Source organism: Aythya ferina (assembly GCF_964211825.1).
Source record: "Aythya ferina genome assembly, chromosome: 3".
Taxonomy (NCBI): domain Eukaryota; kingdom Metazoa; phylum Chordata; class Aves; order Anseriformes; family Anatidae; genus Aythya; species Aythya ferina.
Window position 1 is genome coordinate 18,995,827 of NC_140298.1, and position 12,071 is coordinate 19,007,897.

A 12,071-nucleotide genomic window follows, 5' to 3' on the forward strand; every position below is an offset into this window, starting at 1 on the left:
ATTTTCACAGTCCAAGTGTGGTATTGAAACGGTAGGTCTGGAATTTCCTACTGTAGTACGTGCTTTTTGAATCAAGTAGACATAGCATGGCAATGAGGAGCCAAGAAATTTCTTTAGCAACATTCAAGCTACATACAGGATTTAGGGAAAAAATACCATATAATCTTCATGTAGAAGTTGCTCTCTGTAGGCAGCTACTCTGGATTAATAGCATTACTTTTGCTGTGAATTCTATGATGAAATGCTGTGAAGTACTGAGGGGTTTCTCTTGACTGAAAGTAGCATAGAAAACTCATACACAGCTTTTGTTCAGTCCATTCAATATTTCCAAAGGCCAAATGTAGATAAACCAGCCTAGCTGTACTACAAGCAACTAAACTAGTGGTACCTCTAGAGCTCTGAGGGACTAACTTCTTTTGTGTCTGAACTGGATTCTCTTAAAAATAAAAATAAATGTTGTGTCCCTTTCAATGCCTATGGTATTTTTTCTATTTGCTTGTTGTGTAAGAGAGGAAGCATATGGAGGAGTTTCCTAATCTGGCCAGTTCTATATCATTCATGGTGATAACTGCTGTGGTCACAACACCTCAGCTTTTTGCGTAAGTATTCTGCTGGGCAAGTAGGTAGAAGAATGCATACATATTTCCAGTCACCTCACTGAGGAAAATTATGGGCCACATTCGTAGTATGAGATTGCAAAGCCAATTTTAGGCATAACTGACTCCCTCAGCAACTCAATTCCTTGGCAATGAATGAGCAGAGCATGGTTTAATTTCATAGATTTCAAAATCATGCTTAATTCAGGGTTTTGAATTGACAGGAAAATCCCGCATCCTTTTCTTTTGCCCCCACCAACCAGGCAGCTCACCGAAATAATGAGTAGTAGTAGCCATGGCAGCATTTGCCTCCTCCAGATGAGGCACTGATGCCTCTATGGATGACTTTCAGGCTAGTGCTAAGGTAAGCCCCATTTTTTTGTGAAAAAAAAGCCTCTGTCTGGTCTGACACAAAACCTCCCACTCTCCCTTCTTTCTATGCTCCACTGCAGCTTCAGCACCAGAGCTCGGCTGCGTTCCCCAGCATGCCAAAAAGTCAGTAGCACTCAGCCTTGGTAGCCTTCAGTATTCAAATCACAGGACAGCTAATAGGACCATCTCATGCAACAAAGTAATAGAAAAATGCAGAGATGGAGAAGACACCAGCAAAGTTTTCTTTGTGATCATTGTTTAACACTGTAAGTAATTAAATATTAATGAAAGTATGCTACTTTCATTTTGTGAGCAATTTAATTCAATTAAAAATAAATGGATCTCCTTGGCTCAGTGGATATACTGATATTCAGCACTGCCCTTAACTTAGTTTCAGCAGCATTTAACTCCAGCGTAGCACAAAGTACAGGGGCAGAAACGTAGCCCCCAGCTAACATCGTTAACTCCTTAGGTCCCAGCGGCATGATTCTGTCACCCCGCTGAACCAACACAGCCTCTCCCAGGGAATATTGGCTATGCTGTTTAACTTGCAGGAGCGGCAATTTATACCCAGTGTGGTAGCTAAGATATCTTGCACTGGGGCACTGTTTTCTTGAAAGGAAGCCATTTCAGAAAGACTTAGCAGGCCTGCATGGGTCTGAATCTCCTAGCATGCCGTGATCTGGTTAAGTAATATATCTGGGAACTTCATGTCACATAATGTAGAACTCTTCTTTTATTGCACTGAAAGAGCTGTTTTAGATTCCCTCTGAGCCCATAGGCCATGTCTTTCTGATAATAAGAGTGTTATCAATGCTTTAATATTGAACTCAAATCTCTGCGTGAGAGAGCATCTAAGAGCTATTACTCAGCGCTGAAAGCAAAACCCAACTGTTCTGAATGGGGAGGAAAATGCCAATCTGTTGACAAAAAGTTAAACAGAGGTGAAATCTAAACTCCGGCCAACATTTTACAGCCTTAGCGCATTGTTAACTTTTCATCTTATCTGTCAGGAATAGGAAACTAATGTTTTAAAACAATGTATTGCTTTTACGGGCAAGGTCAGCATTTGTTAGATTTCAGGGTTACACCGAGCACAGGCAGCCAGCATGACACTGAAAGAATTGCTCGAGCACCCACAAGCTGAGGTCTTCCAAAAGCCAAAATGCACACACTGGTTTCATTCCCATTTTTTCCTCTCAGCCAGCAGCAGCTCTGCTCTGATTTTTCTGTTCGACCTCTGTTTTCACGTGTGATACTTCTAGCAGTGGCCAGAGGATAACATCCTTCAAGAGGTGCCACCGAGCAAATCCCAGGCCAAAGGAGCGGTTACTGCATTTTGCTTTCGTGGGAGCGAGGGTTCAGGGTCACTCCACTCTCTTCCAGGAGCAAGTTCCAGATTTGTGTGCCTGCCCCTTGGACAATGCCGGGCTTTGTTCGAGCAGCAAGGCATCCTTGCTCAGCCATGCAGTTCCCAAGGAGCCACGTAGGTAAGATAATACAGGGAAATGGAACAGAGAGTCATTCTCTGCAAGAGATAGACAGAGATCTTGTTTGGAACATGCATCTCAAGGATGCTTTCCCTATATTCTTTTATATTAAATAGTTTTACCTCATATCCTCAGAAAGCATATGATCTGTATGACATCTGTAAGGATTAGCTACTTGGGATGTCATTAGAAAAAATCCACGTACAATGTCCACCAAGCAGCAAACAGAGCAGCAAGAAATGGGTTTTGTGCAAAATAAAAGAGCTTCCAAAGCATGTGCTCTGTGCTGCCACATCCACAGATCTGCTTTCCTAGCCCATATAGCTCCTCTCTTTCCTTACTAGTAGACCTTTAGGTGTGCAAGACTTGTAAGCTTTTTTTGTAAAAGTGGTGAAAACACCATGAGTCCCAATGGAACTGAATTTTTGTGGAAATCCTAATAGCAGGAATGCTTTTGTTATCATTCACACTGAAACAAAATATATTTGTCATATCATTAAGAATATTTGTGGGTTATATGCAGATGGGCAAAGTACCACTCAGTGAAAAAGAGGCAATACTGTGTGACTTAGGTGATCAGTCACACAGGAAAGCTTATAAATTCCAAATGCTCAAAAATGATCTGCTTTTGAACAAGTTGTAGACCCAATTTTGTTTACGAAAATTAATACTTAAAGAGTAAAAGCCAAACCAAAAAAATAGCACTAAAAACCTCATTAAATCATTTAAATGATTCAGGGTGAATTATTTGACCAGCTCTAGGTAAGGTATGTTTTGTACCTTCTGCCCCACATGCTTGGAGATTTCCCAGCTTGTTTTAATCTCTCTAAGCAAATGAGAGCCCTCAAGGCTCATTAGGGCTATTTACACAGTTCTTAACTGGAAAAAATTAGATCTACAAAAATGAATAAATAAATAAACTGATGTGAAGTATGAATGGGAAGTCATGTTTAAAATCGATTTCCAAGTCCGCTAGAGATGTGGACCTCCCTTGAGCTACTTCAAAGAAACAGCTGTGGGGAGAGAGAAAGAAGAGGTGGGGGAAAAAGGAGAAGAAAAAAAAAAAAAAAAAAAAAAAACCAATGCTGAAATATTTTTTTTAAAGAATTAAGATTAGGGTTGGCGACAAGTCAGAGACACCAGAGTCTGTAACCATACACAAACACAGCTCAGAGAAGAAGGCAATCTTGTAATTAAAGGATCTGTGATTCAGCATCGGCTCTGCTAGGGTGGCTGTTTAACTGACCGTGGCTTCTGCTCTCTACTTGTAAAATAAAGGTAATGACACCTTCTCTTTCCTCCAAGTTTTTGTTCTGTTTCTCTAAGGATAGGATAGCTTTTATTCTGGATGTGCATTCCTGCGGTTATTAAGGGAAAGAGATGGGGACTCTTGTTCCACGGGACGAGCAGAGCATTTACAATCATACTGATCTTCTCCCAGACGTGCAGGTGCAACTACTCATGGCCAGCCAGTTCCTGCCATCCATACACACATGTTCCTTTGAATGGCAGCTTGTACCTACCCACCCACCCCAAAATAACATCTATCTGATTAGCACAGCACCTGGACCATCCACATTTTCCACTACTGAAACACTTCTTGGAAGGCAGTCCCTGGCTTTGGAAAGGAGAAGGGAAAAATGGATATTGTAATAGGGGCTATAAATTATCAAGTGGCCAATTTTAACGGATGCATGTGAAAGGAAGAGCATCTTCCCATCACCTTTCTTCTCAGATACTTCAATTCTGTCAGCAGAAAAATATTCACTTTTTGACCAAAACAGGTTTCAATCTGTTCTGTTGCATGTCTCCTAAGCACGTGGCCTCTGTGCATGTCCCTGCTCTCCACAGACTTTCATCATTATCAAAGTTTGACTCTCTCGATTTCCTCAGTACTGACTTTTTTCCAGATTCACCAGCATGGGCATCAGACGTAAGACACCAACCAGTAGTGCAATAAAGTGTTTTTGTTTTTTCAGCAGTCCTTTGCTTTAGTGATAGGATTGCCCATTTCTTATGCTTCTGCTTAAGCTAGCAAGGCTCATATGGCTTACCCATTGATCACCTACATATTTCTAACCTTCTTTATCACCACAATAAAGACAGAAAAGGAGTTTTTTCAAACACCTATGGCATTATTAGCCCAGCAAGACTGAACTGCTCCAAAAGCAAGAATTTAAAATGATCCCTTTTAAATTGGCAAGAATTTAAAATGATCCCTTAAAATGACACCCTGGAAGGCAGAACTGAAGAGAAGGAAGCATCTTGTGGTCAGTGGCACCACAGCTGAGGTTCTCAGCTGCTGTGGTCTCAGATGCACAATCAGCTTCAGCTGAATCAAGAGGAATCATGCATGCAAACCCAAATGAAAATCGGTCTTGCATCCATAATATATATTTCTGAAAGTGATAAAAGTTACAGCAGATCTGCCGACTTTTAAATTATAATCCCATCAAGCTGAGTTGAATAACTGAAGAACATTTGCTTGGGACATTCAATAACCATTTAATTTATATGAATATTCTCTAAAGCTGCAGAGTGCAGGATAGGCATCGGAAGCTCTTTCTTGAGACTTTATCCCATCTTTAACAAGATATAAAAATGCTTACAGATTTCCCATAGCATGTGAATAATAGGATACAAATATCGTACCATTGTTCAGCATTAACAATTAAACATGGCCTGCAGCTGTACCACCTGGGGCTCTGATCTTGACAGCACTCACAAGTTGCAGAAGGCTCGACTCCAGCTAGAACTTGAACAAAAAACCTCTAAGGAAAAAAAAAAAAAAAAGTTACAGAAAAGAATTTTACAATTCAGTTGAAGAAAATGACATAAAGAGTTTCTAGTGGTCTCAAGGTGTTTTAACTGATGGCTTTTGTAGACTCTTCCACGGCTTGGAGCAGGGGAGTTACCTGCCTCATTCTTCCTCGGTTATAAAATGCCTTCCTGCTTCTCTGAATTCCTCTCCGTGATTTCCACATAACAATGAAATTTCCAACGCTAAATTATCAGGTACTGTGGCTGTATGATCTCAAACACCTGCTGGTTTTCACTCCAAAGGTAACTGCATTTCTGCAGTGGGTGAATCACTTCCTAGAGATGTGAGGTCTACGGTAAATTGCTTAGGATCCTTGGAGATGACATATGCATAAGATACTGCTGTTAATGCACTACCACAGCTCAGATAATAATAATGTGAAGCAAAGCTCTCAAAAAGGAAAGTCTCTGTTTTGTTTTCCTGTTTGTTTTGGGGGTTTTGTCATCTGTTCTCTATCTCCCTCACCCTTTCACAGCAAAAACACAACTTGAACACCTCTGCAGAGTTAGATATATAGCTTCACCTTCAAACTGAAAATTGGAAGTGTTTTTCCCTCCAAACAGCCCCTTCAAAAGCTTTTGAGCTTGAGGTCTGTTCCCTCAAAGAGGTTTCAGTGGGAGAAGTGACACTAAAACCCTTCCCCTCATTGACAGTAATTACATCCTTTCCCCTGCTTCTCCTCACTTACCTGGGCTCATGGTGAAAGCTCACTGCGACCACTCTAAGGAAATTCTGTTCTGTGCTGACATTTACCAGGTGACAACGAGGTCGGGTCAGGTGTTTGATACCCCAGCCTTTGCAGGTAATTATCAGGTAGTGTTACAGGTAACAGGCTCAGCACATTTCAAGGGGTTATGATGAAGCAGCTCTCTTATTTGTCTAAGCTTTTTCTCAATAACGTTTTTTAAAGGGGCAAGTGGAATTTTAATCCTAATCCTATGCTTCTCATGGTCAAATTTAGGGGGTATTTCTTTTGCAATTTAAAAAACCCACATGAATAAAAATAAGTGGGTTTGTGAGCCCAGGAAGGTGATACTCTGTAATATCTCTGAGTGGGAATAATATTCTGTGAGTTTTGATATTTGCCACCAGATTTCTTCTCTGATGTTAGCAGATCAATCCCCATTCTCCAAATCTTCTTAAAACCTCAAACGAGTGCTGCTTTCAACTCTTGAAAGAAAAAGCTACCCACTTTCTGTTTTCTCTTCTGTGTCCAGAAAATAGTCCAACAGAAGCTTCTTAAATCAACGAGAAGCTTCACTTGGGATTAGAGTATCAGCCCGTGGATCTGACCAGACTGGAGCTAAATTACATTTCAAAACAACATTTTAAATACTACAATCACCATTTCTGAGTCTGTTCGCATGGATTTCGGTTTGTTTAGTTTTCTTTTAAGCTCAAAACCTCGCCGCCACCGCAAAGGTGCCGTCTTAAGTGTAAATCTAATCTAAATATTTTCCAACAGAGGAAAGAAGAAGAAAAAAACTTTCGAAATCATGCTGGAAGCTTTGAAAGCGATCCCGCAGGCTGGCTTTGCTGCCGTGCTTTGCATTTGCCGGCCGGGTGCTGGGTGCCGAAACCAGAGGCTCACTGACACCCAGCGGCTGCCGCGGAGAGCGCAGCGCCCGCCCCGACGCCCCGGTGATGGGCACGGCAAAAGTTTCTGCTGGCCTTCAGCAGGGCCCTCTGCTTTTGGTTAGTCGGCCCTGGGTGCTTGAGAAGCAAGGAGAGCTTGCTGCCCAAAGTCTAACTGCAGAGGGTTTGCTGCCCTGGCCAGGAGTTGCCTTTTTGATGCATGCAAATCGCGTGCACCGGTTACCCGCACGGCAGGGGTAAATCCTCCGTAGCTGTGTAGGCGTTGGGCTTCTCATCACCTGGTGTGTACAGCTGGGATTGCAAGGGTGGGGGGTATCAGGGAAACGGCTACCAGTGAGAAAAAAATAAATAAAAAATTAAAAATTAAAATTAAAAAAAATAAAAAGGAAGAAGGGGTAAGAAAAGCACAGGCGGCAGAGGCACAGGGAAGGAAAAATGGTTTAAAATTAAAAGTAAAGCAAATAGTCAACTTCCACTTCATTGATCATTATGAACCTGAGGCAAAATAATTATGTGTAGAAGACAAATCAAGTAGCCACAGAAGCTGAGCCTTAGAAGTCAGTATCAACTGGTCTTTATTGTCAAAACCTCAGCTGCCGTGCTGAACTTCCTTAACCTCTGAGGGTGTCCCAGTTAAAGGATTTTTTTCAGTTTGTTTCAGTTTGTTTCAGTTTTGTGTGTGTTTTATTATTATTATTATTATTATTATTATTATTATTATTACTGTTATTATTATTATTACTATTATTATTATTATTATTATTATTATTTATTTTAAGAGTGTCAGACTCCTGGAGCTGCCAGGCTACCAGTGCAGCTCCAGCAAAGACAAAGCATCGCCGAAGAGATTACTGTAACAGTGCTTGTGTCCGAGGCTAGCAGCCCATCTTGGCACAGTTCTTCCAGTTTACATCTGAGTGAGAGCTTTGCTTCGCTACCAGCCTTCCTGCCATGCTCAGCACCACAGTTTCTGAATGGTTTATGGACGTTGAAGGAACAGTGAACAAGGGATCTCTCTCACCTCAGTTTCTTAGCTCTGTCCTCCAAATGTTGCAATCTGTATTTTTTACTGGAGCAGTAGGAGGAGGAATTTCCTATCTCATTTTTGATGTGACAGTGTTGGGTAGAAAAGATGTAGTTTTCCTTTTGCCTGCAGTTTATATGTACAAGACAAAGACTGGCAGTGCGGGGTGCTGGTTTCAAAAACAAGTTGCATGACCCCAGCTTGCAACAGGTCTGTGGCCATTTATTTCTCTTCTGTTGCCCACATGCCTCAAGCAGCAGTCGCTGGGCATTCACAGAGCACACTGGGGTCCTCCTTATAGTAAATGGAGGCTCCCCATCAGCAGCTGGAGGTGCAAAGCCTCTGACACAGGGCTGGGCTGGTCCAGTGCAACCCAAAAGATAGCAGAAATGTTGCACTGCTCACAGCGTGTATTTGATTTCCTTGCCCGGGTTTTTGGCTTATCTTCAGATGTTACTGTCAACTTTTGCAGTCGTAAAGGCGGGAGGTTTGTTCCTCCCACAAGATCTGGAGTGACAGCCCCATGTGTGACACTAACCTTTTGACAGAGAATTGCTTCAGTGTCTCTTTAAGTGGGTGTCCCAGCAGCACAACACAATCTGGAGACAGCACAACCCAGAACTTTTGACAGACAAATCATCTAAAATATGTGGGATGTGGCCTTAAGTTAAAAAGAATGAATTATTTTGTCACTTCGGTGGTGGATAAAATAATTCTCTTGTTCTCTTCTTTAGCAATTTGCATTTGAATAGGTGGATCTGTTCTTTACATTACTTTTGAGAGCCTGCATTTCCCAAATTCCAATTACACCACTGGGCTTTCAAGGACAGGAGTGAAGCCAAAGCATTTCCATCTAATGCAAACATGGATTACTGGAAGGATGTTCTCATTTTTTAAAAATGCACTGGGAGCAAGAGCCAGGTTTGCTAGCACCTTCTCTGCAAGCCATTGCTTCCTTGGCTTGATGCATGTAGAGAAAGAAAACCACACCAACAGGAAAGTGCAGAAGTTCCTGGAACGCCACAGCTTGCAGAGAGCTGAAGAAAGTGCTACCAGGCAGGCAAGCACACCCACTGCAGCAGCAAGGACACCGTCTCACAGTGAAATCCAGCACGCTGGTGGCTGGAGGTCCTTCTTCATCCACCAGGCTGCAGTTGGTCAGCTCAGTTCTGCCTCACCTCCATCACTGGAAGACCATCTCCAAGATAAAAGATCCAGTGCAAGAAGAGAAGATATTTAATGGTTCCAATGTGAGTGGAGCTGAGATTTCAGCTGCAACTAACTCCAGGCAAGTCCAAGTTTCCAAATGTTCCAGGTGTGGTTCCAGGAGGCATCTTCGGTTCCAGGAAGGAGACCTCTCTGGTAGCACAACCAGCATCCAAAGCACTTCTTCCTTAGAGTACAGACGGAAACTCCAAGTCAACCCAAACCATTTGTCCAGCCCATGGATACAGAATTACTGATGGACTGAATTTTGTCCTTGCAAGTTTGTGTGCTTGTATATATATATATACACACAGAGTTCATCAGTACTTCTCAGGACATACACGTAAAAATTTATTGCCTCCACTTCTCCCTACCCTGCTCCCAAAATTTTGGGGAGCCTGGGGAGCTAGTCAAACACAAAGTGGGAAATCTGTGCTCCATCTGTGCAGAACTCATTGCAAGCCAGTTGATGTACTTAGGGTGGTTTGGGAGGGGGATCTATTAGAGAGAAAAAGTACAGAGTAGAGTTAAGAAGCATTTTTTTTTTCCTTCTAACTGCTCTCCTTTTATCTGCTCTCCTTCTCATGTTTCTGGGCTTTTTTTTCTTCTTCCTTCTCCTTCATCCTATAGAAGTGATACTGAATGCTGATGAGATAATAAACGGTCCAACCCCAGGCAATCATTTTCGGGTAATTAGTTCAGCTACTGAACTTCTGAGAGTCATTTTTTCACCTGCCCAGACAGCAAACTTGGGTAGTTAGTTACCCCATTACTGCTGAGTGGTCTTTGGGGCAGGGGCACTCAGCAGTACATGTGCTTCAGGTCCTGGATATGCTATGCAATCTCTAATTAAGCCTAACTTTGGCCTGTATTTAGCATTTTAAGGAATTCCCTACTTGTGCCAAACATCACATCCCGAAATTCATGATTTGTTGTAAGCTTCTGTGCACAATCACACCTGAGCTCACAAATTGGTTCAGAAAAGAGGAATATCACTGCTTTGGGGAACTTGGGGGATGCCCATTGTCTTTTTCACTACAAAAGTTTCAAAATTTCCACTGGAAGGGAAGTTTGGAGAGGGGAATCATGGCATTTGGCTTAATCAACTTCACAGGAGAGCTTTCATTGTTTCCCTTTCCCAGGGCACTTAGCTCCTCTTTGCACCATGTCAAAGCCCTGAAAACCACGCATGGGGCTCACTGCCACACAACCCACAGCTGGGCTTTCATGAGCGCTGGGCTTTCCCAGGTCCCTGCCCCATGCCAAGGAGCCTGTAAGCCCTACAGCTGTCGATGTGGAACAGGTGTCTCAGAGCTGAGGGCTCAAGGGCTTCAACTCCAAAGCAGCCCAAGTGATGGAGGAGCCCTAGATACACAGATGCTGAAACCCTTGCATGATGGTGGGGACCCATCGCTGGTGGGTCCCCAAACCTGCATAGTTCCAAGAAACATTCTGGTTGCAACAACTTTGTGTTTTTCAACAAAAATCTCTTCCATTGGAGAGTTCCCACCCAGCTCTGGGGCACCCTCAAAGCTTCAGGGCTGACCTCTGATGAAATGAAGGGAGCTTTGGGCTTATGGATGTACAACCTGCTCCTTTGCTGCAGAACACAGGACAGCCAGGGCTGTGGACAGGGAGAGGAAGTTCCTCGCAGGGCAGTTATGCAGGCTGTGTAACCTCCCCTCTGACACCCATCAGTGTCAAAAGCAGAACACGGGATTAAATAAACCAACCATTGTCTATTTTAGTATTAGCAATTCCTATTTGATACTTGATAGGGTCAAAAAAGAAATTGAGCATCCTGGAAAGATACAGAATTTGTCAGGCATCTCTGTACTGCAGACACGAAGGAAGGACACAGCCACATTTCTGCTGCCACACGGCTCATCTTCAGAAAGTTTTGTTTCAAATCTTTGCTGTGTAGTCCCACTCCTTTTTTTTTTTTTTTTTTTTCATTTTCTTTTTTCTCCTCTTAGAGTCATCTTGGGTGACAGATGTCACTGGGCCTCAAAAGAGCCCCTTGGATAAATCAGTAAATAATATTCATGAAATAGTATGTGCTAGCATATCCTGCTTTTCTTTTTATCAGTTCTAACAATACCAAAATTCCTCCTCCCTGAGACTCAAATAAAGCCCACAACAGAGGGTTCACATTCAAACTCCAATCAGCAATTCACAAACTAACAGAGAATGATCTAGCTGATTTCACTAGGGACCTCCATATGGTGATGAAATTTATTCTGAGCCATGTTTAGGTTTTGTACTTGTGGGCACTATACACAAACCCTGAGAGAAACTGAGGTTTTTAAAGCCAAGTTGGGAATTTGGAAATACAACTCTTACTGAAATAAGTGGATGTGGTTTGCCCTTAGATCTCTGTCGTAGTAGAAGTTGGATAAAGTCCTGTACCCTGCACATTTATTATTCAGACAAATGAAGAATAATCTCTTTCAGCCTTTTGAGTCACCAGTTCACTACAACAATTTCCCAAGGCATATTTTTTTTTAGACAGTAGTTTTGCTCTTATACCTTGGAGGTAAACGTCTTCTCCAGTCCTAGTATTTTTAACCTTTAAATTGTTTTGTTGGATTTCATTTTCAAAAAAGTACAATAGAGAATTCATATTCCCCAACCCTCTGAAGCATGTAACAAATATATATATATTTATAGTATGGTATAGGTGTGAAGTTTGTATGGCTTGGCTCCAAAGGCAAATAATACTGATTCACTCTACTTTTTCTCCTTACACTTTGAAAAATTGATTGATTCTTCCCTCTTTTTTTTTGTTTTTCCTTTTTTTATTTTTATTTTTTTCCCGTTTAAGTAGAGAACTGGTGTTGTTTTTTTCTGTATTTTTCCCTTCAGACAGCATATTTTCCTGATGGAACTCCCCTCCCCCCAATACACAATGTGCTTTTCTGATTTACCAGCTCTAGCATTTTCTCAACAATCATGTGAGCAAGAGC

At 42.0% G+C, this 12,071-nt stretch overlaps 1 long non-coding RNA gene across 1 annotated transcript; it reads right to left on the reverse strand.

Annotated features, from left to right (window-relative positions):
• Positions 1-1,335: 1,335 nt before the first annotated feature.
• Positions 1,336-6,136, reverse strand: LOC311434509. The gene is made up of 3 exons (XR_014691546.1): positions 5,968-6,136; positions 5,111-5,229; positions 1,336-2,496 (listed from the first exon to the last, which is right to left on the reverse strand). It is a non-coding gene; the product is annotated as an uncharacterized lncRNA (long non-coding RNA).
• Between the last annotated feature and the right edge of the window lie 5,935 nt (positions 6,137-12,071).